Source organism: Stomoxys calcitrans, chromosome 5 (assembly GCF_963082655.1).
Source record: "Stomoxys calcitrans chromosome 5, idStoCalc2.1, whole genome shotgun sequence".
NCBI lineage: Eukaryota > Metazoa > Arthropoda > Insecta > Diptera > Muscidae > Stomoxys > Stomoxys calcitrans.
Window position 1 is genome coordinate 20,768,743 of NC_081556.1, and position 24,782 is coordinate 20,793,524.

At 36.3% G+C, this 24,782-nt stretch overlaps 1 long non-coding RNA gene and 2 other non-coding genes across 3 annotated transcripts in view; 2 read left to right on the top strand and 1 right to left on the bottom strand.

The window, feature by feature from the left end:
* The window catches only part of LOC131998110 (uncharacterized), a 56,144-nt gene extending 48,871 nt beyond the window's left edge, over positions 1-7,273 (top strand). The window contains exon 2 of the long non-coding RNA XR_009398566.1: positions 7,042-7,273. This is a non-coding gene — a long non-coding RNA (uncharacterized LOC131998110). The remainder of the gene's footprint in view (positions 1-7,041) is intronic.
* Positions 7,274-12,401: 5,128 nt separating this feature from the next.
* Positions 12,402-12,474, top strand: Trnak-uuu (transfer RNA lysine (anticodon UUU)). Its single transcript has one exon. It is a non-coding gene; the product is annotated as a tRNA-Lys (tRNA).
* Positions 12,475-21,643: 9,169 nt separating this feature from the next.
* On the bottom strand, positions 21,644-21,865 carry LOC131998230 (small nucleolar RNA U3). Its single transcript, XR_009398669.1, has one exon. It is a non-coding gene; the product is annotated as a small nucleolar RNA U3 (small nucleolar RNA).
* Between the last annotated feature and the right edge of the window lie 2,917 nt (positions 21,866-24,782).

Consider the following 24,782-nt stretch of genomic DNA (forward strand, 5'->3'; position numbering starts at 1 on the left):
TTCATTCACCTCTAAAAACCTCACATGCATACGTTTCATAGCAAGACTTCATACACGTACTCACCCACACATATGCATATAGATGTACTATATATGCATACTAACTTTACAATTTAATGCGTTTATTGTTTGATGATGTTGAGAAACATATCGGTTTTATGAACGTCTCCGTTTCACAACTTGCAATTGCGGTTGTTTGAAAGTATATGCACAAAGACCTTATACACTCACACGCAGACTGTCATGTGTATGTGCGATCATGTTTTTCGTTGTGTGTATGTGGTATACGTGTCATTGATATACTTCACCGCCAACATACAATTTAAGCTACAGGCTATGAAATTGCCATACATTCTTTTGGATTGGTTGGGTGTTTGCAATATTTTCTTACGAGGTTCACACCAATAATGAGTTGTAGGGACTAATAAGCTAGACGATATAAATAAGGAAGTGGAAATCAAGCTAGACTAGTCCCTCAACAAAATGTATTAGAGGAGAAGCGCAAAAATACTGGGTTTTATGCTGGATAGGAAACATTGAAATCAACACTATCAACAAAAGAAAAACTTTGCGGTTTATATTAAATGTTGTTCAGTGCCTTGTCAGCCTTATAATAATATGTGATATTGTGGTCTGGTGGATAGTGTAGTTATTTTTTGAACCCTCCACCATAGGATGGGGTATACTAATTTCGTCATTCCTTTTGTAACACCTAGAAATATTTTTCCAATACCTCATATATATTTTCATGATCATTATGACATTTTAAGTCGATAAAATTATGTCCATCCGTCTGTCCCTCCGTCCGTAGGCACGTTAACTTTTGAAGGAGAAAGGCTAAGCGCTTGAAATTTGCCACAGATTCTTCCTATTAGTTTAGGTCTGTTGGGATTGTCTGTGGACCATATTGGTCGATGTTTTGATATAGCTGCCATCAGGGACGTAGACCCACCCACAGAAACTTATTTTGTCAGAAGAAAAAAATATGAATTATTGGTTGCCCAAAATGTAATTGCGGATTTTTCATATAGTAGGCGTTGACAAATTTTTTCAACGGCTTGTGAGTCTGTAATTGCATTCTTTCTTCTGTCAGTTATCAGCTGTTACTTTTAGCTTGCTTTAGAAAAAAAGTTCGCGAAATTTTGTTTACATTTGTTTGTTTGGCGTCAATTTTAATATGGAGCCCACAAAGGAGCATTTTCGTCATATTTTACTTTATTATTTCCGTAAAGGAAAAAACGCGGAGCAGGTTGCTAAAAAGTTACGAGATGTGTATGGTGATAAAGCCTTAAAAGGAAGACAGTGTCAAAATTGGTTTCCCAAATTCCGTTCTGGAGATTTTTCACTTAAAGATGAGCCACGTTCAGGTCGGCCAAATGAAGTTGATGATGACCAAATCAAAGCATTAATCGAATTGGATCGTCATGTAACTGAGCGTGAGATAGGAGAGAAGTTAAATATACCAAAATCAACCGTTCATTATCACATAAAAAGTCTTGGACTGGTGAAAAAGCTTGATATTTGGGTACCACTTGTATTGAAAGAAATTCATTTAACACACCGAATCAACGCTTATGATATGCACCTTAAACGCAATGAATTCGATCCGTTTTTAAAACGAATCATAACTGGAGATGAAAAATGGATTGTTTACAACAACGTTAGTCGAAAACGATCATGGTCCAAGCATGGTGAACCAGCTCAAACCACTTCAAAGGCTGATATCCACCAAAAGAAGGTTATGCTGTCTGTTTGGTGGGATTGGAAGGGTGTGGTGTATTTTGAGCTGCTTCCAAGGAACCAAACGATTAATTCGGATGTTTACTGTCAACAATTGGACAAATTGAATACAGCCATCAAGGAGAAGCGTCCAGAATTGGTCAATCGTAAAGGTGTCATATTCCACCAGGACAACGCTAGACCGCACACATCTTTGGTCACTCACCAAAAACTGAGTGAGCTTGGCTGGGAACTTTTGATGCATCCACCATATAGCCCTGACCTTGCACCGTCAGACTACCATTTATTTCGATCTTTGCAGAACTCCTTAAATGGTAAAACTTTCGGCAATGATGAGGCTATAAAATCGCACTTGGTTCAGTTTTTTTCAGATAAAGGCCAGAAGTTCTATGAGCGTGGAATACAAAAGGTTATCGAACAAAATGGCAATTATATATTTGATTAAAGTTCATTCTAAGTTTTATTAAAAATGCATTGACTTTCTTTTAAAAATCCGCAATTACTTTTTAAGCAACCCTATATATTCATTCTACGCACAAAATTTTCAACATTCCGTCTTTTGTTAGGGAACAAATTTCAATGAAATATTTTTATATCGAAGTTTTTCTTTTATTGTAACCGAGTAACGTTTCGCTTCAACTTATCAAACGTTAGCCATAAACGTAGGATTATAGAACATAACTAACTTTGTTTATTGCAGCTTCGCCCTTTAACAGCTTCGCCTGCGGTACAAGAACCTTTCGTTTGTTGTAATACCAAAAACTCTTTAATTGCAAAGTGGGTCGATAGCCACAAACAATGAGTATTTGAGCGTATAGACCAGTGGTGGGCTAGAATACTCACACTATTGCACATTACTGTGTACGTATAGAGGAAAATAATACCAAGCAGGCTCATGGGTTTCCAAATAATTATATACACACACTTTCTCACACACCATATTTTGTCCTTTTTTTGTTTCGCAAATAGCAGTCATTATATTGGGTAGCTTAATAATCTCGGAAAGTGACAATTTTTAAAGTTTCGCCTAAGGTACAAAAATGCTGGTATGTCCAATTACAAAAATAATTAGACAAACACACAAATGGCTGCCAGGTACAAAAAAAAAAACACAACAAGAATTTGGTACAAAGTATATATTTCGGATCGTCGAAAAATTCTAAGGCGATTGAACGAAGACCGTGTGTCCCTCCGTCTGTTGTAATCACTCTACACTCTTCAGAAATTTAAATATTGAGCTGAAATTTGGCAAAGATACGACTTTTTGCTGCACTAAGGTTAAGTGGGATTTAGCTACTATATAGACCGATTTGCCGATAAAAGGTCTGAAGCCCATAAAAGGTTTATTTTTTATCCGTTTTCGCTGAAAATTTAAACGGTGAGAAGTTTTAGGCCTCTGACCCAAATATGGTTTAGATCGGACTTTATTTAGATATTGCTGCCATATAGAACGATCTGCCGGTTAAGGGTTTAAGACTCATTAAAGTTGCATTTATTACCCGATTTTACTGAAATTTGAAACCGTGAGTTGTTTTAAGCCTCCGACATCCGACCCAAATATGGGTTAGATCGAACTTTATTTAGATATAGCTGTCATATAGACCGAGCTGCCGATAAAGGATCTGAAGCCCATAAAAGCTTCATTTTTTATGCGATTTAGCTGAAATTTGAAACAGTGAGTAGTTTTAGGCCTTCCGACATCCGACTTGAGTATGGTTCAAATTGGACTATATTTAGATATAGCTGCCATATAGGCCGACTTGCCGTTTAAGAGTCTAAGGCCCATAAAAGCTGCACTTATTATCCGATTTCGCTGAAATTTAAAACAGTGGGTTATTATAAGCTTCCCAAAATCCGACCCAAATATGGTTCAGATCGGACTATATTTAAAAAAAGGGTCTGAAGCCCACGAAAGTAAGTTGTTTTAAGCCTCCGGTCTATATTTACCAAAAAGACCAATATTTTGTACCACAAATTTGAAGAATGACTTGTACTTATTAGACCACTCAATGGAAATAAAAGTCATTTAAAACCAATTGACCGACACAAACAATAACCTGTTGAAATAATAAATTTAGTTTGAGCAAATTAAAATGAGCGCAAAAGCAAAAATGTGGTCAAAATACCGAAGCCGATTCGCTGAAACTATCACTTTAAAACTAAGATATTCGCAAAGACTTGAAAGACTAGGATAGGCCCATAAATAGTGTGTAATCAAATGTCAACGCCGATGGGTCCGTTCATCCTCCCTGTAGCGACCACCATGTCGAAAAGGGAATTTGAGATATCTTTAGCAAATGCACAGTAACAGAAGAAATTTTGGCTGTTTATCGAAAAATTTTGGGTTTGACTCCCCCCAATAAAATCCTGGCTACGTCCCTAGCTGCCATATAAACCGATTGTGGATATTGATTTCTTAAGCCTTTACAGGGTGCAATTTCAACCTTTGCTGCGGTCGTATGTCTAACTAGCTTTATGACCAGAGTGATCGATGGGTCCGTTCATGCTCCCAGTAGCGACCACAATTTCGAAAAGGGAATTTGAGGTATCTTTAGCAAATGCACAGTAACAGACGAATTTTTGGCTGTTTATCGAAAAATGTTGGGTTAGACTGCCCCCAATAAAATCCTGGCTACGTCCCTGGCTGCCATATAAACCGATTGTCGATATTGATTTCTTGAGCCTTTACAGGGTGCAATTTCAACCTTTGTTGCGGTTGTATGTCTAACTAGCTGTATGACCAACGTGATCAATTTGGAATCTTGCTTTTTGATAGGTGTACACCTATGTAGCCTTGCAAATATCGCGTTGTTGAAATCTGGTATTTCTAACACCTTTGCCTTGAATTGGTGGTCAGGTGAGTTTTAGCTAGCCTTTCATCTACCAGAATAAATCTGGAAACAAGGTGTATTAGTCGCCAACCAACAATAAGTCCACAGCCTCTCTTTAGTACAACCGCTGGTGTGCACTCTGAAGATTCTCTGTAAATGGATCGAATATTCAAGATGCAGATGATTTTTATACCCTCCACCATAGTATGGGGGTATACTAATTTCGTCATTCTGTTTGTAACTACTCGAAATATTCATCTGAGACCTCATAAAGTATATATATTCGTGATCGTCGTGACATTTTATGTCGATCTACCCATGTCCGTCCGTCTGTCTGTCCGTCCATCCTTCCGTCTGTCTGACGAAAGCAAGCTTACTTTCGAAGGAGTGAATATAGGCGCTTGAAATTTTGCATAAATACTCTTTATTAGTGTAGGTCGTTTGGAATTGTAATTGGGCCAAATTGGTCCATGTTTTGATATAGCTGCCATATAAACCGATCGAGGATCTTGACTTCTTGAGCCTCTAGAGGGCGCAATTCTCGTCCGATTTGAATGAAATTTTGCACGTGTTTTGTTATGATATTCAACAACTGTGCCAAGTATGATTCAAATCAGTCCATAACCTGACATAGCTGCCATATAAACCGATCTTGGGTCTTGACTTCTTGAGCTTCTAGAGGGCGCAATTCTTATTGGATTGGAATGAAATTATGCGATAGAGGATCTTGACTTCTTGAGCTTCTAGAGGGCGCAATTCTCGTCCGATTTGACTGAAATTTTGCACGACGTGTTTTGTTATGATATTCAACAACTGTTCTAAGTATGATTTAAATCGGTTCATAATCTGGTATAGCTGTCATATAAACCGATCTTGGATCTTGACTTCTTGAGCCAATAGAGCGCGCATTTCTCATCCGATTTAGCTGAAATTTTGCATGAGGTGTTTTGATATGACTTCCAATAACTGTGATATGTATGGCGTAAATCGGTATAGAACCTGATATAGCTGCCATATAAACCGATCTGGGATCTTGACTTCTTGAGCCTCTAGAGGGCACATTTCTTATCCGATTTGGCTGAAATTTTGTGCAACGGCTTCTCTCATGACCAGTACAGTAGCTCAGTAGATCAGTAGCTTGATACAGCTCCCATATAAACCTATCTCCCGATTTTGCTTCTTGAGCCCCTACAAGGAGCAATTCTTATCCGAATGAACTGAAATATTACACAATGACTTCTACAATGTTCAGCATTCATTTATGGTCCGAATCGGACTATAACTTGATATAGCTCCAATAGCAAAACAGTTCTTATTAAATATTCTTTGTTTGCCTAAAAAGAGTTACTGCGCATAGAACCCTACAAATGCGATCCATGGTGGAGGCTATATAAGATTCGGCCCGGCCGAACTTAACACACTCTTACTTGTTAAATATTCGATGGAGTCCTCAACATTGGGGGGGAGGTCTGTTTTTCCCTTCATTGATTCTAGGTAGTTCACTTACTGAACCCACCACTTCTAATATTTTGCCTTGAATCTTTCGCAAACCCCTCGTTATGTCTTGCATGCAGAACATGTACACAGACATGTTGGTTGCAAGCACATATGTACCCCCAGTATGTGTCCTCCAAACTATACCCGTTCTTACCGACGTACCGACAAATGTTCATTTGCAAGAAAGGAATAAATTTGTGCATAGTTCAGAAGGTAACAACGTTTTAACGCGAGTCATATGTGGCGTATGTGGCTTTTTGATTTATGTTCAACCAGGCGGCAATAATGAATTATTTATGTTGATTTACTTTTTCCTTTCGGTCTTCCTTGAAAGCTACTCGTTCTTCTACTACGTCTTCTTTGTTCTTAAAGCAGTGGCTTTGGTGTTTGTGTCGTATTCCGTCCCCCCCCCCCCTACCAATGAGACATTTCACAAAATGGTTTGTACAAATTTTCCAAAGACAATGGCTTCGGAAAATTGCAATAAAATGAATGAATGAATGGATGGATGAGGATGTTGACTAGCTACAGCTACAAGCTTCTCTTATCAAGATGTTTGCAGTGGAGTGTAAGGCAAGAAAGTGTGACCCGAAGAGAACACCAAATTATATGATGATTGGTTTTTGAAGCATTTCATTTAACCCATATCGGTATATGGCCAAACCAACTCTCAAACAGAGATCTCTTGCTATTTTTTGCTGTTTTTTCCCCATAGTCAATGATGCATTATAGTTCAATATGTATGAGGCGACCAAAACTGAAGCACAGTTCACAGCGTTTGCCATTTTTTGGCAGCATTTAATATAAGCAAAAAGTAGTCGGTAAACGCCATATGGTTCTGCCACAAACTTTTCCCCCTTAGTTTGGGGCTTCAGGCTCGAATGTGCGGCTTTTCTTTTCCGTCTTTTCTAGAAAATGGTTCAAAAGTCAAGTACTTTGTAATTCCATACTTTTTTGCTTCTCTTTTTTGCAGGGTGCAGCAATAAGTGCGATAAGAAGACTTTCTCCTTGAAGATTATTATAATGATGTTCTATCGACCTTAAGTATGTAAATACGCAATGGCAAAACGAAAACCCACAGCAGGGTATATGGGTATGAGGGTATGTCCTCACATGCATGCACACATGCGAGAGGTAGAGTCGCTTATGTAAATATTTTGGTATTATGTATATTTGATGGAAATAAATCTTTGCCTCATAATTTATGTACTCTTCGTTTGATGTAAGTGTGCTGCAGCCCATTAAATATGGAAGAGTGATTTCCAAAAGCCAAGTGCAAAATGATCTTCAATGCAGCCATTTTTGGTGAAGCTTAAGAAGGACGAAAGTCAAAAGTGCCAGATTACATAGAATTTAAAATTGAGTTCACCTGTAGTTGATAGATACAACACAACAAAAGGGGATGATACAATGAGTAAGTAAAGTAACACTGAGGTATTTTTGGGCGAAAACAATCAACTGTTTAAAAAATTGGCACTTCGACATGCATATTTGTCTACAATATTCACATTTTGAGAAAATTTTCTAAGAAATTACAAATATTTTACTTAACACCCTAGTCATAAAAAATTTCAGATGATATTTCTATGGAAACTAATCTTGAATAGATTAGGTTGACAAGAGAATGTGAATTTCATACTGGTTCATGCTACTATGAGCATACTGCTTAGCCAAGAATCGATTTGAACCCCATTTTTCCATAATGCACAAATATGTACCCTCCACCATAAGATGGGGGGTATACTAATTTCGTCATTCTGTTTGTAGCTACTCGTAATATTCGTCTGAGACCCCATAAAGTATATATATTCTTGATCGTCGTGACACTTTATGTCGATCTAGCCATGTCCGTCCGTCCGTCTGTCTGTCGAAAGCACGCTAACTTCCGAAGGAGTAAAGCTAGCCGCTTGAAATTTTGCAAAAATACTTCTTATTAGTGTAGGTCGGTTGGTATAGTAAATGGGCCATTTCGGTCCACGTTTTGATATAGCTGTCATATAAACCGTTCTTGGGTCGTAACTTCTTGAGCCTCTAGAGGGCGCAATTCTTATCCGATTTGAATGAATTTTGGCACGACGTGTTTTGTTATAATATCCAACAACTGTGCCAAGTATGGTTCAAATCAGTTCATAACCTGATATAGCTGCCATATAAACCGATCTTGGGTCTTGACTTCTTAAGCCTCTAGAGTGTGCAATTCTTGTCCGATTGGAATGAAATTTTGCACGAGGTGTTTTGTTATAATATCCAACAACTGTGCCAAGTATGGTTCGAATCGGTCCATAACCTGATATAGATGCCATATAAACCGATCTTGGGTCTTGACTTCTAGAGCCTCTAAAGTGCGCAATTCTTATCCGATTAGAATGAAATATCGCACGACATGTTTTGTCATGATATCCAACAACTGTGCCAAGAATGGTTCAAATCGGTCTATTACCTGATATAGCTGTCATATAAACCGATCTTGGGTCTTGACTTCTTGAGCCTGTAGAGGTCGCAATTATTATCCGATTTGCCGATACATCTCCCATATAAATCAATCGATCTCTCTATTTTACTTCTTGAGCCCCCAAAGGGCGCAATTCTTATTCGAATTGGCTGACATTTTACACAGGTCTCCAACATATAATTCAATTGTGGTCCAAACCGGACCATATCTTGATATCGCTCTAATAGCAGAGCAAATCTTCTCTTATATCCTTTTTTGCCTAAGAAGAGATGCCGGGAAAAGAACTCGACAAATGCGTTCCATGGTGGAGGGTATATAAGATTCGGCCCGGCCGAACCTAGCACGCTTTTACTTGTTTTTTTTAATTCCCTTTTTTTTGGGAAGGATGCGAGAAAGCGGTTGCCCTCTGACACAATACAATATATTCTCGGTCGTCCTACATGACAGTTTGGGGTTGTTTTTATTGGGAGCAGAGGGTCGGTCCCCCCGATGGTAAGAACCAAAAAATAATTTTTTTGAGTCCTTTAATGTCGAGATCTATATGTCCGACAGGATCCAGAAACTTGAATCCTTATATCAACATAAGATTCTAAATCTTCTGTCATAGACCTTTCGGTAAATTCCATATTATCCCGATCGAACTACACGTCCTATTGAAGGATATTTAGTGGGTTGGGCGGTCCCAGACTCTGCTAAATGTGTATACCAGATGCGTAGTCAAATCTCAAAGAACTTTAATTTTACATTCACTTTGTGACGTTGGATATTCATGCCCGTTTTGGCGGATTTTGGGTTTGGAGGGGCTCCGTAGACACTTTAGACCAAATTCTTACAACTTTTTATTGTCCTAATCGGTAAATATGTACTTTTGGGGGGGGGGGGGTTTGGGTGGAGGGGGGCGCCTCAGACACCAAGGAATAAATACCTTTCATTTGATATTCATATTGTCCCAATCGGAAATTATATCCTGCTGGGAGTTTTGGGGGGTGGGGAGACCTCTCAGGCACCAAGGAATAAATTTTTATGTCGGATTTGTACTCTACTTTTTAATACCTTTCCATTTAAAACTCATATTGCCCAAAGCGATTTTTGGGTGTGGAATCCCCCGGCACTTAATGTTAAATTTTTGTGCGAAGTATGTACTATACTCTTAAATACCTCTCGTCTTATACCAATATTGCCCAAAGCGGTAAAAGTGTTCTGTTGGGTGGTGTTTTTTGGGGGTGGGGGACCACCCGACGCTAAGGGTGAAATTTTTATGCCAGTTTCGTACTCTTCATTTAAATACCTTTCATTTGATACCCATATTGTCCCAGTCCGTAAATATGTCCGTTCGGGTGGGTTTTGAAATGGGGCGTTCCCCTAGGTTAGTTGACCCCAAAATGTAATACCAATTTCGTGTTTTTGGGGTAACATGAGGTGGCATACAAAATTTCGCTTAAATCGTTTTGAAAATTGGGGTCCGCCCCCACCTTCGGATCTCAAAAAATGTAGAGCCCTATTTTCATGAAAATCGGTTCAGCCGTTTTTGAGTCTATACGGAACATATAAACAAACTAACAAACAAACAAATAAGCAAACAAAGCGCAACAAATTCAATTTTATATTATAGAATAGTCCAATTCAGACTATAAATGAATTGAATGTTGAAGACCGTAGTATAAGTCATTGGGTAATTTTTCAGCCCATTCAGATAAGAATTGAGCCTTGTAGGGGCTCAAGAATCATAATCGGGAGATCGGTTTATATGGGAGCTGTAGGTCATGGGAGAAGCAGTTGTTCAAATATCACCCAAATCCGATGAGAATTACGCCCTCTTGTGGTTCAAGAAGTCAAGATCCAAAATCGGTTTATATGGCAGCTATATCAGGTTATTGACCGATTTCAATCATACAAAGCTCAGTTGTTGGAAGTGATAACAGAACACCTTATGCAAGAAGCAAAACTGGGAGATCGGTTTATATGGAAGCTGTGTCAAGCGATAGATCGATTCAGACCATATTGCACACGTAAGTTGAAGGCCATGGGAAAAGCAGTTGTACAAAATTTGTGCCATCCAATCGGATGAGAATTGCACTCTCTAGAGGCTCAAGAACTCAAGATCCCAGATCGGTTCATATAGCAGCTATATCAGGGTATGAACCGATTTGAACCATACTTCGCATAAATGTTGGAAGTGATACCAAAACACCACGTGCAAAATTACAGCCAAATCGGATAGGAAATGTGTCTTCTAAAAGCTCAAGAAGTCAAGACCCAAGATCGGTTTATAAAGCAGCTATATCAGGTTATGGGCCGATTTGAACCATACTTCGCACAGTTGTTGGAAGTAGTATCAAAACACTATGTGCAAATTTCAGTCAAATCGGACGAGAATTGCGCCCTCTAGAGGCTCAAGAAGTCAAGACCCAAGATCGGTTTATATGGCAGCTATATCAAAATATGGACCGATTTTGCCCATTTACAATCCCAACTGACCTACACTAATAGCAAGTATTTGTGAAAATTTTCAAGCGGCTAGCTCTACTCCTTCAAAAGTTAGCGTGCTTTCGACAGACAGACGGACGGGTGGACGGGCGGACGGACGGGCGGACGGACGGGCGGACTGATGGACGGACAGACGGATGGACATGGCTAGTTCGACTTCAAATGTCACGACGATCAAGAATATATATACTTTATGGGTTCTTAGACGCTTATTTCGAGGTGTTACAAACAGGATGACGAAATTAGTATACCCCCATGCTAAGGTGGAGGGTATAAAAAGTGAAGGTTCAAAAGAAATTTTAGTAGCCAATACAGGCCGTCTAAACTAAAGCTCCTCCAATTTAAGGTATAAAAAAGAACTGTTGAAATCAATATTTCGTTGCGAATTCTTTATTCTGTATAACACACGCACATCTCTCAAGAATAGAGGAACTAAATTTTTAATTATTTCGATGCTATTGACTCCCAAACAATTTTTCTGGCCTTTAAAAAATCTACATTGGTTTGCAATTTTCTAGGTTGATTTGTCCAATTTTCCAAGGGTTCCAATAGGATTAAGGGCAGTTGATTGAGGGGGCCACTGCATTACAGTACTTACTTAAGATGCCCGGAGACCTTTAAGTGAACTCCTACAAAATTTGTTCGGGCTCCGGTTTTAAATTTAATAGCTGTTTGAAAGTGCTTACAAAGTCCTCCAAAAGAATGCCCTGAATTTTGCAAAGTTAAACCCAATTAGAACCGTTGTTTGCTTTTCAACATCCCCAAGTCATCCAATATGTAAAAAGTCTAGAATTCGAAAGATTTTAAAGGGAATTCGCCTAACCTCTAGGAAAAAGGAAAAAATGTTTTAAAAATGTTTAACAATAGTTTTTTCATCACATTGCAATTTAATTTACATTAAATTAAAACATAATTCCAGTTCATCATGGTCTCTGTTCTCTATTTTTTTTTTTTTTTTTGCCAGAGGGTTCCACATATGTGGCCTAGTCCCATGTTGTCTTCATAAAAACACGCTCTCCTTATCTGCCATTCGCCGCCTTATTGTTGGCGACTAATTGAATTTTTATTATCAGTCGTTTTCGATCAGAATTATGCCATTCATGGGGAATTGTGTTGTGTACTCTAGCAAACGAACAAATAACCACACAACCAACCAACCATACTCAATGTAGCTACGTAGCCCCACCGCCCGACGGACAAACATAGTTGCCAAACGTGATTCATGCAGAAAGAGCAAAAAAAATTGAAACATTTTATATTCTTCTTTAAATAGAACGAACGCCACTATACAAAAGCAACAGAGTAAAATAAAAGTGGCGTCACAACAAAGTCTGAGAAGCTCCAACCAACAAAGCATCAGAATCGCGTTTCTATCTGCTCGCCACTTAGCAAGTGCCCGGGTAGCTCAGTCGGTAGAGCATTGGACTTTTAATCCAAGGGTCCAGGGTTCAAGTCCCTGCTCGGGCGATACTAATTTTATTTTTGTAATTGCAAATTAATTTAAAAATAAATGGAGAAGAAATATTTAACTAAAAACCACTATATATGTTGAAATTTTTGAGTATTGAAACGAGTGACATCACTATGAAAAGCGATTTTCTTCACAAATCCATTGATGTAATCCATTTTGAGAAATTCGAAAAATTGAAGAAGTTACAGCAACTTGAATTTCATTTGGGCTACTAAGGGAAGAATTTGAGATTTTGATACCATTTTTAGTAATTTGTGAAAATTTGCTCGATTTTCGATTTTTGGCTGGGAAGACCATTTTATTTTGGATTAAGAACGCATAACGAATGCATAAAAATCCATTTGAGGGAAATTCGAAAAATTGGGGAAGTTACAGCAATTTGAATTTCATTTGGGCTAGGAAGGGAAAAATTTGAAATTTTGATACCATTTTTAGTAATTTGTGAAAATTTGCTCGATTTTTGGCTGGGAAGACCAAATTATTTTGGATTAAGAACGCATAACGAATGCATTAAAATCCATTTCAAGTTGAAATTCGACAAAAAATCACGATGCAAAAATTTTGAAAATTCCATAAGGGGGTACCCTATGAAAAAAGTTGAAAATCATCGGTATTGGCGAAAAAGGTTACAAAATGTTTGAGTATCAAAATGAGTGAAACCAATATGAAAGGCGATTTTCTTTACAAATCCAATGATGTAATCCATTTTGAGAAATCCGAAAAATTGGGGAAGTTACAGCAATTTGAATTCATTTGGGCTAGGAAGGGAAAATTTTGAAATTTTGATACCATTTTTAATAATTTGTGAAAAATTTGCTCGATTTTCGATTTTTGGCTGGGAAGACCAATGTATTTTGGATTAGGAACGCATAACGAATGCATAAAAATCCATTTCAGGTTGAAATTCGACAAAAAATCTCGATGAAAAAATTTTGAAAATTTCATAAGAAAAAAGTTGAAAATCATCGGCTTGGCACTTATTGCCGAAAAAAGCCTACAAAATGTTTGAGTATCTAAACGAGTGACACCAATATGAAAGGCGATTTTCTTCACAAATCCAATGATGTGATCCATTTTGAGAAATTCGAAAAATTGAGGAAGTTACAGCAATTTGAATTTCATTTGGGCTAGGAAGGGAAAAATTTGAAATTTTGATACCATTTTTAGTAATTTGTGAAAATTTGCTCTATTTTCGATTTTTGGCTGGAAAGACCAATTTATTTTGGATTAAGAACGTATAACGAATGCATAAAAATCCATTTCAGGTTGAAATTCGACAAAAAATCTCGATGTAAAAATTTTAAAATTTCATAAGGGGGTACCCTATTAAAAAAGTTGAAAATCATCGGCTTGCCACTTATTGCCGAAAAAAGGCTACAAAATGTTTGAGTATCAAAACGAGCGACACCAATGTGAAAGGCGATTTTTTTTACAAATCCATTGATGTAATCTATTTTGAGAAATTCGAAAAATTGAGGAAGTAACAGCAATTTGAATTTCATTTGGGCTAGGAAGGGAAAAATTTGAAATTTTGATACCAATTTTAGTAATTTGTGAAAATTTGCTCGATTTTCGATTTTTGGCTGGGAAGACCAATTTATTTTGGATTAAGAACGCATAACGAATGCATAAAAATCCATTTCAGGTTGGAATGCGACAAAAAATCTCGATGTAAAAATTCTGAAAATTTCATAAGGGGGTACCCTATGAAAAAAGTTGAAAATCATCGGCTTGCCACTTATTGCCGAAAAAAGGCTACAAAATGTTTGAGTATCAAAACGAGCGACACCAATGTGAAAGGCGATTTTTTTTACAAATCCATTGATGTAATCTATTTTGAGAAATTCGAAAAATTGGGGAAGTTACAGCAATTTGAATTTCATTTGGGCTAGGAAGGGAAAAATTTTAAATTTTGATACCATTTTTAGTAATTTGTGAAAACTTGCTCGATTTTCGAATTTTGGCTGGGAAGACCAAATTATTTTGGATTAAGAACGCATAACGAATGCATAAAAATCCATTTCAGGTTGAAATTCGACAAAAAATCTCGATGTAAAAATTTTGAAAATTTCATAAGGGGGTACCCTATGAAAAAAGTTGAAAATCGTCGGCTTGCCACTTATTGCCGAAAAAAGGTTACAAAATGTTTGAGTATCAGTTTGAGTTACAGCAACTCGAAGTTCATTTTGGCAAAGAAAGGAAAAATTTTCAATTTTTATACCATTTTTTGTAATTTTGGAAAATTTGCTCGATTTATGACTGGGAATTTTTGTGCTTCTTAGCACACAAATGTTCTAGTTGCATAGAGAAAATTGTTTACACATTGCTGCTTTTATGTCGGTTGTGAACGGGTTAAAGCGTTTTAATCTGCTTTGCCTTAAATTGCAAACAAACTTTATATTATATATATATTCCGCAATTTAAGACATTTAATCTAGCCTCCTTTAGACAAAATGTTACACACTCTCTCTCTTTACTTCTCTCTCTCTCTAAAATAGCCTACAGCCGGATTTAAAAAATGTTGCGTAACATTTCATCGTACCTACACAAAAACTGACATACGAACAGATTGAAATATTTTGCAGTGTTACTTTTATTTTTCAACAAATAAACAAATGGACCAAGGGACAAAGACTACAAAATTTAAGCACAAACTTCATACGAATGAAATGAAATGCTCTGCATAAGGGACAACAACGAAAATCCAAAAATCCTCAGAAGTATGGGAGAGAAAAATGAATGAATGAATGCATGTCTGACAGGAGACTGAATATCCTTGGTAGGCTGCATCCATGATGCAGTCCAAGCATAGCAGAGTGAATGTGTGTGTGTGTGTGTGCGGAGTGAGTGGATTGCAATATTTGTTGTACTTATTACAGGACATTTGTTTAAACATATTTCTATGATAGAGTTGTAATTACACAAACAAATGTCTGAGGGAGACAGAGTAAGGCGCAGAGCTACAAAAGGATGTGGTCAGCAGTATAAACACAACATACACGTACGTATACATTGTTACTTGAATACACACACACTTACGCCTTAAACGAGGACATTTTTGCTATGAATGCAGAGAAAATTTTTAATTGAAATAATTTACTTTATGCTTTTGGGAGTTTTGGGAATTAAATTTGCACTTGCATCCAATTGAATTTTAATGTCCCAGCCCAGTAGCCAGCCAGTGGCTGAGAGTGTTCATCGAACCCCATTCAGTCATTTTCATATTTTCGACAAGTCCATGCAATGGTCAACGGTCCATTTGTCCATCCATCTGTATTTTGCTTTCTTGTATGTCAGATTCAACAAAATGAGTGCTGCTTGTTGGGGATACCAGGACACTGCATGTGAAAGCCTGGAATGTATGCAACGTACATTTGTCGTCTGTGTTCAATATATTTATCAATTTATTATATTTACTCCTGTTTGCACACATGAGCATTTAAATGGTCTGTGAGGGTGTAAGTGTAAGTGCTACTGTTTCATAAATTATTGAAACTGGACTCGATACACACGCTCACATATATATTAACATATCATATGTGTATCACTTCGCATATTGAAAGGATTTTCAGGACATATACTTTCACTTTGACACTTGGATATGAGGCAGAATTGTCAATCCTATTGAGCTTTTAATGCAATTTATGGATTATGAAACGACCGGGAGAAGTATGCTTTTGCTAAAATGAGGACATCTATTATTATTTACAAAAAAAAAATATAAAGAAAAATTAATTTTAGCTTAAAAACGAAAATGTTCCAGCAATTTTCATCCATTTGTCTGTAGTAATCTCGTCTCAAATTTTCAGAATTCAGAAAATCAGCGGATATCACACGATATGTGCGTAAAATATGTGCTGTCACTTTCTGTACTCATAAGGCTTGCCTTATGAACTTCAATTACCAATAAAATACCATATGTATTACTATAGTTGTATACCCTACACCACCTAGTGGTAGTAGCCACATTTATGGTCCAAGCTTTACAAAATTAATCATGTGGTGTTTTATTTAACGTCCTTATACACATTTCATCAAAATCGATTCAGATTCTGATATACCTCCCATGTAAATCTTTCATCCGAAAAAGCCATAATTTTGGTCCGATCTTTACAAATTGAACTTCAAATCCAACATTTTGCAAAGGACAAGAAAGGCAACTCTTGCCCTAAACACCTGCAAGAGAGCCATTGGCCAAAGTTAGGGGTTTAGACCACGTGTCATGCATTGGGTATATACTGCAGTTGTCACACCTATAATGCTATATGGTGTTGCGGTCTGGTGGACGGCGCTTCAAAAGTCCACCTACTGCTCAATACTTAACCGGATCCAAAGGATGGTGTGTTTGTGCATCATAGTCGCACTAAGGACGATACCATCCGATGCACTGAATTTAATGCTACATCTTATGCCTCTGGACACTGTGGCTACCCAAATTGCAGCGACCACTGCCATGAGGTTAAGGGAGCTTTCTCATTAGTCATGTGGCAGCTACGGACACTGTGTTATCCTTGATACAATATTTGATGTTCCAGGCAGTGTGGATTACATCCTACCTGAGCCGCTTTTTTGATAAAAAATACTGTACCACTATTCCTGATAGGACCGATTGGAACTACGATATCGCTGGTAACATAATTTACATAGGATGGTTCCAAACTAGACGACCAGGCGGACTTTGGGGTGTACTCTAAAGACCTAAAACTGGTCATGTCGAAGAGGTTACCCGACTACTGCAGTGTGTATCAAGCGGAGATCCTTGCAATTAGGGAAGTGGTGGAATGGCTACGATATAATGTCATAACGACAATTGACATAAATATCTTCTCAGACAGCCAGGCAACCATTAAATCGCTGAAGAACGTATTTCTGAACACAAAACCGGTCCTCGACTGTCACAGATCTCTCAAGGAGATGACTGAATAGTTCAAAATTCACCTGTTCTGTATTGGAATTGTAAAGCGGACGAGCTTGGCATCTGTGGGTATGCCTCTGGCGACATGTAAGCTAAGTCTTCAGGACCAGACCCGAAGGACAACGAATAATAGAGGGTCACAAAGAGGGGGCTGTGAGCATTCGAAAACTATGTGGCCTAATCTAGACTTCATTGTGTCCGTCATGACAGGTCAAGTCGGTGCATGTTTTGATATAGCTAAATCGATCTTCGGTCTTGACTTCTTGAGAATCTAGAGAAGGCAATTCTTATCTGATTTGGGTGAAAATTTGAACGTGGTGTTTTGATATCACTTCCAACAACTGCGATAAGTATGGTTCAAATCGGTGCATAACTTGATATAGCTGCCATATAAACCGATCTTGGGTTTTGACTTCTTGAACATCTAGAGGACGCAATTCTTATCATATATGGCTGAAAATTTGCACCTGATGTTTTGGAATCACTTCCAACAACTGCGCTAAATATGGTTCAAATCGGTCCATAACCTGATATAGCTGCCATATAAACCGACCATAGATCTTGACTTCTTGAGCCACTAGATGTCGCAATTCTCATTGTGCATGAAATGTTGTGCTATGACTTCAAAAAACTGTGCTAAGTATGGTTCAAATCGGTGTATAACCTGATACAGCTGCCATATAAAACGATAGGGGATTTTGACTTCTTAAGACACTAGAGGCCGCAATTCTTATCTGATTTTGCTGAAATTTCGTGCAACGGCTTTTCCCATGACCTTCATACATGTCCAATATGGTCTTAATCGATCTATAGCCTGATATATTGTAGCTCCCATATAAAGCGATCTCCCGACTAAGCTTCTTGAGCCCCTCCTACAAGACGCAATACTTATCCGAATGGACTGAAATATTACCCAATGATTTCTACTATGGTCTTCAACGTTCAATTCACTTATGGTCCGAATCGGCATAACAATTCTTATCCATTATCCTTCGTTGCCTTAAAAGAGGTACCTCTCAAAGAACTCGACAAATGCTAGCCATAGTGGAGGATGTATAAGATTCGGCCAGGCCGAACTTAGCACACTATTCCTTGTTTTCCCCTTTAACATGCTCTGAAAACGACCCGTTTGCCACAAAAACAAGTCAATCAAAACATGTGAGCCCAAATAAACGCCTAAATTGTGTCAAATAAACACAGCCCTGAATGTCACAAAATAAAAAATTAAATTTCTTCCTAAAAAATTGTTAAACATTGTTAACAACATTTTGCATCAAAAGCAAGAGACCATAAACCTTAACAATAATGCATCATGAAACCCAAACCCAAACGAGTCAGTGCAAACATGGCATTATGCCTCTCGACATTCTTGTTCAATACGGCACGGATCGGTCCAGATTTAAATATAGCTGCCATACGCTGATCGCAAAGTTATGGTACTTTGGCAATACCGTCTGGTATTATTTTGTTCGCGCCATCGGCAAAGATCTTAAATCAAATTTGTTATCAATTTAATACCAGACAGAGGAGGCTATTAAGAATTGACGGCGTCACATTGGTATTCTTGTCATCGTGCCATATGAGTGCGTAAAGACCTGCTCAAATACTCGAAAGCGGTGAAAATGTAATTTGTACAAATTCTAAGGACATTCTATATCAAAAACATGATAGTCTCTTGTGTGGAAAACGATGCTGTTTTGATGTATTCATATGAAAAGCATTTCTGGGAATCAATGGATATGGAATCAATTGCTGAATACAAAGAGTTGAGCTTGGTCACGGTGTAACATTTCTTTTTGTAATTATTAACAGAAATAATCGAAATAAAATTAGATTAAAATTATTTTCAAGGGATTTTTTTTGGTTCATTAGGGGGCAGAATAATCAATAACGGTTTGGTTACTAAAACCAATAACGGTCTGGTGTTAAACCAATAACAGATTGATATTAAAACCAATACCAGTTCAATAATAAGGCTAGTACCAAACGGTACTAATCATTTTCATCCATACCATCCGGTATTGTTTTTGTACCATACTGTGTTGCTTTATTATCAATACCATATGGTACTGAAATGAACACATTTAGTATTAACTTTTCTCTGGGTGTATATACCGATCTCCTGATTTAAGCTTTTAAACCCTTTGCTGAAATGAGTTGCGTCAACATTCGTACCGAGTATGGTCAAAATCGGGCTGTATTTGATGGACAAGGTCGGACTATATTTAGATATAGCGGCTATGGATTCATTAATGCTGCATTTTTCACTGTATTATGAGGAAAGATTTTTAATATAAATAACCGGTGGGTATCCAAAGTTCGGCCCGGCGGAACTTGCCTACAAATTTTGTTTGGTATTTTTGACTTGAAAGTCCATTATGCGTTTGGCTCGTGATCAAACGGTCTGTGGCACCTAAGAAAATAAATACATAAGCAATCTGAAACTTCTGAAATTTATAGAACATCATTTGTTTGTATGTTTCTTAGCACTGATAGAGGAACTTTCACCAAATTTGTGAAGACAACTTATTCGATCTTCCACAAGCCATCTAGTTAGTTCAAAATTAAATTTATCACATGCAAGTTCCAGGAAAACAAGCCTACCATTTACATTGGCTAACACATACCATTTTACTATTTTATTAAGGCAATTTTATATATTTTTTCTAACTTGACATCTAAAAGCAAATGCACACACGTTCTCATAATTGTCAGTTATTAAATTAATGTTTTGAAAATGTTTGTTGTATTTTGTTTATGTTAGTATGCACACAGGGACTCAAAGGATGTAGAACTAAAAGACATACTCATACATACAACTTGCACAAATGCACAGATGCACCAAAAACATATACATGCATATGTATATAAATGTCATATCATCCCACCTGAAACCAAGTCAGTCAACAGTTTGTAGGCCTCTTCAAATCCTTTTCAAACCTTTGAAAAAGTTTCATTGCCAGCACTGAAATTGGCCTTATGAATGGATTTCTTGGATTTAAGCTACTGACGTTCAGGTTGGCAGGATATGCATAGTAGTTAGCCTTCGTATGCCAGGTCATGTCATTTTCATTTGACATTTTCAATATTATTTTATTGCACTCCTTGCAATAGATGAATAATAAGTGTGTATTTATTCAATGTTGCTTAAATTGATTTGGAAATATATTTCCAAGCTATTTTGACACTTCTTAATTAATTTCCATATCAATGCTGCTAAAGACTTTTCCAGCATAGTCCATAGGACCAATGGGCCAAAGGCAAAAACTCCATGTGAAGAGAAGACCAGTGTCATAGTTCAAAGGAAATGTCAAGAAAGGATTTCTGCACACACACATACAGAAATGTCAAGAAAGGATTTCTACACACACACATACAGTACGTTATAAATTAAAGAAAATTAAATTCGAAAATTCTACAGTAGTTTTTTATATATGTAGCAGACAATGGTCTGTCCCTATGTTCAATCACACCGTGTGCCACAATCTCTATGACTTGCATTCGATTTACTTGGTCCTTTGAGGTTATTCGCAAGAAAATTTGTAATGCAAATTTTCTACTTTTGGATTCATTTAGCTGGTACTATTTTGCATTTTGGTTGGTTGCATTGTGGGTTGGTCTATTCTCTCTTTCTCTATTGCCAATGTTTTCAACCAAGAAAAAAAATGTTCTAAACTGCAATTGAGAATATGCAAATTAAGTGACTTAGATGCAATGAATATCAAATAAAATCAATTCGATTGCAATAGTTTTCCAATAAACTAATATCCAATAACATACGCACCATATTGTCTTATGATATATAAATATGAGAGGGATATTCTTGGTTCCCCACAATATCAACATATGGTATTTTCAAAGTAGATGGTATCAACAGAAGAGGAATTCAAAAACTTATCATTTTGACTTTAGAAACAATTTCACTAAAATTTTGCTTTTAGAACAAATGTCATTCAATATTGTCTTTAGAGAAAATATTGCCATCAGCAACAATATCTTTCTGATAGAAAAGAAAAAACTCACTAAAATTTATTTGTTGCCCATTTTTAAAAATATTCATGGAAATTTTGTATTTTAAAGTCTTCTAGTTCTGTCTTTCAAAAAAAAAAAAATTCATTAACTTTGATCGTTAAGAGAGATTATGTTATAGTGAAAGAATCTCCTTAAAAAATTCTGTCTTCCCAGAAAATTCCTTATCGAAATTTCCCCCTATCACCATCATCAAAATTTATTAATTTAAAAAGTTTGACACCACTCAGAAGTCGTTTTATCTGTTTAATCGAGCGATCATCGAAGAAACATTGTCCCAACTATGCCAATTCCAAAGAATGGCATAAAATAAAAGACAAAGTTCAAAACCTCACGCTACAGATAAAACGATGTACCTCCTCATCGCAGGTGTGTGATTTTTCATTTTGCAATGAAAGTAATTGAAGACTGACTACAGAAATGATCCTGTGAAGTATAGTCTTAAATTTTCCATCACCAATCTCATGTATATCAGCTAATTCAAAAACAAGCTAAATAGGAATATTTGTGAAAACCAAAACAAAAATAGGCTACAATTTGAACATTGAACAGAAACAAACCCCCTATATTGCCTTAATTCATGATCAAGAAAAAAAATTTGAAGAAAGACGGATTGGTAGCTGATGACAAAAAAGAAACGCGAGCTAGGTAGCTACATAGCTACAAATAAATGTGGCTGGCACATTGTTGTTTACTATACCGACGAGTCTTCATCCACATTAAAACATGTATTGTGTGTTGTTATCAGCTTCAATACATAAAAAACAAATTGAGACGAATGCCTGTTCAAAGAAGTGTTACCAATAGCATTTTAATAAAATAAAATAAAATAAAAAAAGAAAAATAAAATTAAATAAAACAAAAATAAAATAAAATAAAACAAAATAAAATAATATAAAATAAAAAAATATAAAACAAAACACTTCAAAGAAGTGTTACCAATAGCATTTTAATAAAATAAAAAAAAATAAAAAAATGAAAAATAAAATTAAATAAAACAAAAATAAAATAAAATAAAATAAAATAAAACAAAATAAAATAATATAAAATAAAATAAAAAAATATAAAACAAAATGAAATAAAATTAAATTAAATGAAATAAAATATAAAATAAATATAAAAAAAAACAAAAAAAAAAAAAAAAAAAAAAAACAAAATTTAAAAAAAGTAATGTGAGCTTAGTTCGACCGAGTCTTGGGAATCCATGAAATAAACTTAAATAAAATTAATAAAGTTAAATAAAAGAAAATAAAATAAAATAAATAAAATAAAAATTAAATTAAATAAAATAAAATAAAAAAAAAAAATAAAAAAAAAAAAAAACAAAATAAAATAAAAAAAAAATAAAATAAAACGAAATATAAAAAAAAGTAATGTGAGCTTAGTTCGACCGGCCCGAATCTTGGGAACCCACCACCATACATTGAACTGAACATGTGCACAAACGAACTTAGTTGAAAGGCAAATGTGTACTTTACATACAAAATTTCTGTCAAAATTTTAAGCTTCTTGGAGCAATAGAAGATTAATGGGGGGGGGGGGTCTGTATGTATATATAGAGGCTATAGCAAGTTATAGACCGATTTGGACCATACTTATCTGGGATGTTGATAGACATAACAGAAGACTACGTACTCATGCGATTTATATGGGAGCTATATTAGGTTACAGACCAATTTGGTTGTCTTAAATTCAGCAGACGTACTAAATGGACTAAGAATGTCAAGACAATTCTGAATATATGCAAAGGGTGATTTTTTAAGAGCTATAAGAAAGTTAAAAAAAAAACCATAACATTTACAAAAATGCATGAAATTGTTTTTGAATCGATAATACGATCCATATAATTTAATGTTTGAAAATTGTTTCATGTAAATGTTGACTGTGACTGCACCTTCAACATTTCAGCCAGTATCTCCGGAATAAATGATTTAATGTTGTCTTCCAATACTTCAATTAAAGCGGGCTTGTCTGCATAGACATGAGTTTTAACATAGCCCCACAAAAAAAAAGACTATTGGGTTGCCCAAAAAGTAATTGCGGATTTTTAAAAAGAAAGTAAATGCATTTTTAATAAAACTTAGAATGAACTTTAACCAAATATACATTTTTACACTTTTTTTCTAAAGCAAGCTAAAAGTAACAGCTGATAACTGACAGAAGAAAGAATGCAATTACAGAGTCACAAGCTGTGAAAAAAATTGTCAACGCCGACTATATGAAAAATCCGCAATTACTTTTTGGTCAACCCAATAAATGCGTTAAATCCCAAGATCTAGGCGGCCAATTTCACGGTCCCAAACGTGAATTAAAATGTTCACCGAACTCGCCTCACAATAAGTCCATTGTTACGAGTGTTGTGTGGCATAGGGCACCGTCTTGTTGAAACCATATGTCATGCAAGTCAAACTCATGCATTTTGGGCAAAAAAGGTTGGATATTATCTAACGGTAGCGCTCACTATTCAAAGTCATGTTGCGATTCGCATCATCTTTGAAGAAGTACGGTCCTATGATGACACCAGTCCATAAACCGCTCCAAACTCTGCCTTTTTCTGGTTTCATTGGTAACTTTTGCAATGCTTCTGACTGATCTTCACTCCAAAATCGACAATTCTGCTAATTTATGTACGTACCCATTGAACCAAAAATTAGCTTCGTCGCTCAATGGAAGAAGCGTGCGAAGAACTTTCTTAACCGAGCTCGCATTTTGATAATAAAATTAAATAATTTGCAAGCGTTGTTCGTTTGTAAGACGATTCATGTTTAAATTGTAGACCAAACTGCTCTTTCTTGCCAAAAAAAATATGAGAAATTTTTTTAAGTGGCTTTTTTTCCAAAGTGTACCTCCTCTATTCTCGATCGTTGTAAAAATCTAAGACGATCAAGTCATGTCCATCCGCCTGTCTGTTGCATCACGCTACAGTCTTTAAAAATAGAGATATTGATCTGAAACTTTGCATAGATTCTTTTTTAGTCTATACGCTGGTTAAGTTAACCCCCATATACAACGATCTCCCAATTTATGTTCTTGGACCCATAAAAGAACCGATTCCGCTGAAATTTGGAGGAGGGAGGCACAGGGTGCTGTATTAGGCTCCTAAACATTCCAGTTCAATATCGAATATAAGTTGTGTTAGGCCCCATGGCGTTCATACCGAATATGGTCCAGATCGGGCTATATTTGGATATAGCTGCAATATATACCGATCTCCCTATTTAATTTCTTGGATCAATGAATAAACAGATTTCGCTGAAATTTGGCACAGTGAGCAGTACTAACCTCTTCGACATCCGAGTCCACATGGTCTAAATAGGTCTATATTTGGATATAGATATATAAAAATTCTAGCCACCATAA